The following is a 5219-nucleotide window of genomic DNA, read 5'->3' on the forward strand; positions in this document are numbered from 1 at the left end:
ACCTTAAATAATAATTATATAGTTGGTGGTGACCTTAACGCTAAGCATATTCAGTGGGGCTGCCGTGCCTCTAACCCTAGAGGTAACTCTCTCCTTCAAACTGCCTACCACTCTAACATCTCAATTCTTGCACCACCTAATTTCACCTATTGGCCCACATCTCGTCATAAAATGCCTGATATTTTAGATATCTTTGTCGCCAAAATTCCAAATAGCCTACACACACAAACTCAAAACTTGTTAGACCCATGTTCAGACCACTCACCTGTCTTGCTTTCAGTAAATTGCCAACCTCCCAATAAACTCAATTCATCGATGCTATCTCAATATCGAACAGATTGGGAAAAGTTTGGTCACACCTTATCTGAGAAAACTGATCTAAAACTTTGTCTAAAAAAACCCTCCGACATTGATGATGCTGTTAACCTACTCACAAATAACATTCAATCGGCCGTCTGGGAATCAGCAATCCAACCCCCTCCAAGAAAGACTGAATTTAATCTTCCTATACACATCAGGACCCTCATATCACTTAAACGTCGCGCACGAGCAATTTGGCAACACTCCAGATACCCATCCGATAAGCGTCACTACAACGCCCTTGCACTAAAACTTAAACGCCTCCTTGCTAGTCATAAATCTGAAGCTTATGCAAACTACGCATCTGCACTTTCACATAATGATGGTTCACTTTGGAAGGCCTCTAGAAAACTTTTACGTATTCATAATCCACCCCCTACTCTACGTAACGACGATGGTACCTGGGCGCTCTCTGACCAAGACAAATCAAACATATTTATGAAACATTTAGAAAATACCTTCCAACCGCATTATAATATTTTATCACCCAGCAAAATCCAAGAAGTTGAAAGCTTTCTCAACTCTCCACTACAGATGTCCCCTCCTCCTAGAGCCTTCTCCCCTGGTGAAGTTTACTTTAATATTAAAAAGCTCTCAGGAAAAAAATCCCCCGGATTTGATCTAATAACTACCGAAGTAATCAAAATTATACCTAAAAAATCTATCTTATTCCTAACACAAATCTACAATTCAATGCTCAGATCATCTTATTTCCCTATTCTCTGGAAATACTCTACTATAATTCTCATACTAAAACCCAAAAAGCCCCCGCACTCCCCGGCTTCTTATAGACCAATTAGTCTTCTCCCAATACTTTCAAAGTTATTCGAAAAACTGCTATTAAAACGTATTCTACCCATTGTCGACACTGCAAACATTTTACCGAACTCTCAATTTGGCTTCCGCAATAGCCACTCCACCGTTCATCAAGTGCACAGATTAGTAGACAAAATATCCTATGCCTTGGAAGAAAAACTCTATTGCACTGGTGCGTTTCTAGATGTCTCTCAGGCCTTCGACCGCGTGTGGCATGCTGGTCTTTTATATAAACTTAAGATTCTTCTCTCTAGTCACTAATATTTAATCCTTAAATCCTATTTAAGAAGACCGTCACTTCTCAGTGCGAGTAAGTTCCACCTTTTCTGCTCCTACTATAATCAATGCAGGCGTACCTCAAGGTGCAGTCACAGCTCTCCTCCTATTTACCATATATATATCTGATCAACATCTTCGCTCCATACGGTTGGTCGGTGACTTTGCCGACGATAAAGCTATCTTAGCCTCCTAGTTCTGATCCTCATCTAGCCTCTAGCTATATTCAGGACCACCTTCACATTCTCCAAGCCTGGTACAAGGAATGGGGAGTTAAAATGAATGAATCCAAATCGATCCATTGTACTTTTACGCTTCGGAAGAGAGTGTGCCCGACCCTCCTCCTTAACAACCAACCCCTCCCCACTGCCCAATGTGTACGCTACCTTGGAGTCAACATTGACCGTCGACTTACCTGGTCAGCTCACATTAAAAATAAAACTCGAATACTTAACGACCGTTTTCGCCTTCTTCGGCCGTTCCTAACTTCTAAAAATATTAAATTACCAACTAAATTACTGCTGTATAAACTACTACTCAGACCCATCTGGTCCTACGGTTTGCAGCTATGGGGATCAGCCAAAGTATCAAATACAAACCATATACAAAGGTTCCAATCCAAAGTCCTTCGCGTCATCTTTAAAGCTCCCTCCTATGTCTCAAACAATACCCTTCATTCCGACTTCAATTTACCCCCCGTCACTGAACTAGCCAAGCTCCATTATAAACGATTTAATTGAAAGCTAACACATCACTTTAATCCCCTTATCGCCCAACTATCATTTGCAAATATTCCAGAAAATCCCCACAAAAGATTAAAAAGACAATGGTGTCGTGACCTGCTTATATAATATTTAAAAAAAAAAAAAAATATATCACTAATACTATGATCTTATAAGTTATAACTATTACGTACTCATTGCAGTATCGTTATTATAATCTTTATTATTATTATTTTTTTTTGGATTAAAACATTCATGCTGAAGTACCTCCGATGGGTGGTCTCTTCCCTCAGTCTCTTCTGTCTATTTTATTTTATTTTATTTTTTTTTTTTTTTTAGGTAGGTACTTTAATTAATATATTTCAATATGACAATCATTACAATAATTTCATAAATTTAAATTTTTAATTATAACACAAATAGGTAGGCAACATGTCGTCTACATCTACTCCACAAATCAATATTCCGAAAAAAATGTGGATAATTATCAATAATTGTATAATTGAAGATAGTTTTATGTTTCAAAATTATTTAATAAAAATCCATCTAAGTTATTCATTATTTCAATTACATTGATATCTTATATTTTTATTTTTTATAGCATTACAACTTGCAAGCATTCAGCATTGTAAATCGTATTTTCGTATAGAAGTACGAACATTATGAGCCATCATCGGGTAGTCAGCGCTCCCGGTGGCAATCACAACTGGTGTACATTTTTCAATCAATTTATAATCAGAGTGTTTACACCTCTATCCACCTATATATCCATTATCCACCTTGCGTATACGTTTATCAAATATTCAAATATCTAAATGTCTTTTATATGTTATAATATTACACTGTTAAATTTATATTATATTCCTATTTCAGTATTTCCTACTCTTCCTAAAGTGCATTCATCATTAACTATATTTTACTAAACATTCGTTTTAGATACTAATAGAGAACCTAAATTTCCAATTTAAATATGACTACAATATTGGGCATTTCATAGTTCATACTGTGTTTTTATATATTTGAGATTTTTTGGTTACAGAATAACTTACTTACGTGGAACTTTGTATTAATTTTCAAATATTTAGACCCAACAAATAATATTTTATTGAAATTTATAGAACAATAAGTAAAAAAAATGTAAACAGTAGGTATATGTCCGTTAACAGCTCAAAACGAGTTAAAATATAATGATAATTTTATCAAGTATATAGGAATTAATAAAATGAACATATGATATAAATTTCAGTATCAGCAAAATGAAAAAAATCGCTACGAGAGAAATCGAGTGAATGAAAAATTTGACCTCAAACGCTCATAGAAATTTAATTTGACTTTCTTGTAGAAATTATTTTTCGTTAAAGGTTTAGACAAACTTATGAGGAATCTTGTATTACGTTGTCAAATCTTAGATTTAAAAAGAAAAATTTTTATGAATTCTCAACTCGAAATAATTTGCACTATTACGTATTTTATCAAGATGCTTATAAAAAAAAATTGTGAACATAGATTTTAATATTTTTCAAACGCCATTGTAACAATATATTAGGAGCATTGTATTAAATTTACTAGACTAGGTATTCCTAAAAAACGAATCCCCCCCCCCCCCAAGATGCAGGCCCTTAGCCAGATCAATTATTCAGGAGGGGCAAATCGAGTTGTAGGGGGGGGGGGGGTCAATAACCCAACCCCCACAATTAAAATTCCTATCTACGCCACCGGCCATACGATTATTGAACGAATTTATTATTTACGAACAATGAAATTTATGTACGGTAGTAGGTACTTACCTACCTACAGATAGGTACGCTAAGATTGTATATGAAGTTATTTGAAAATGTAGCAAGGGCCAAATAAAATTGATTGAACGGTCAAAGGTGAATGTATGGTAAATAAACAAATTTGTGTAACTATAATGTAATATTCGGTGGGTAGGTACCTCCAATTTGTAAAAATCTAATTCGTCAACACATACCTATTTTGTACAACACATTGTCAACAAATAATGGATAAAATAATGATGTTGGAAGCTTGAAAAAATTTGGAATTTGGAACAAAAACTATATCTAAACAAATGAAGTACACCTACCTACCTATGTTATAATATAATTATTATATACCTCTTATTAGTTATTCATGATAACAAAGTTGTAATGTGACAAACTATACCTACGTATTTCGTGTGTTATTATCGATATATATATATAATATTCAAAAACACACAATAATTAAAAACGCAATCGCTATAATTTTTTCCTATCACCGTACTGATAAGTTTATTTGTGAATTTTAATTAATAAACGTTACGTAACGTAATATACGAGCGTCGAGTACCCCACCATCTTCCGGTCGTAATCGCGATAGCCAACGTTTGTTATTTTTTTCTCCTCTCTGTCTGTACTCTGTAGCTGAACACACACCGAACCACCAACACGTTTTTTTGTTGCGTACGTTTTTCTTTCGTCTTTTTATTATTGTTTTCTCGTGAAGTTACCTTTTTTTTTTTTTTTTTTACATGGTATCGGGACATGGGGTGGAACCGACGTTAGTCATTTCACCCCCATGCCCCATCATTTATTGATAAATAGACAGATATTTACATAATAGTCATATGGAAATTAATTAAAATTAATACAGTTTGTAGAGGGCCTCTAACCCTCTTGTTTTGGCCTTCGGCCTACAAGAATCGAACTTAACTAAGGTTTTCCCCTTAAGGGGTTGAGCCGCGTTGTCTTCTCCTTTCTTCGTCCTCTTTCTTCCTCATTACTTGTTGGATGAAGTTGCTTCCTATTGACCAGTGTTCCTTGCTCTTCATCATGAGAGGGATGAGGTTGTCTGGAGTCATGTTGGTCCCGAAAAGGGTGTTGGCTCTTGCTCTCCTGCTCTTCCAGGCATCACACACAAAGAGCGTGTGGAAGGCATCATCGTGAGGGTGGTTGCAGTACCAGCAGGCTGGTGATTCCAAGTTGCAGTACTTATGGAGGTAAGAGGAGAAGCATCCATGGCTGGTGAATGCCTGTGACAGTGGTAATTGACTTCTCCGTGCTT

Source organism: Acyrthosiphon pisum, chromosome X (genome assembly GCF_005508785.2).
Source record: "Acyrthosiphon pisum isolate AL4f chromosome X, pea_aphid_22Mar2018_4r6ur, whole genome shotgun sequence".
Taxonomy (NCBI): domain Eukaryota; kingdom Metazoa; phylum Arthropoda; class Insecta; order Hemiptera; family Aphididae; genus Acyrthosiphon; species Acyrthosiphon pisum.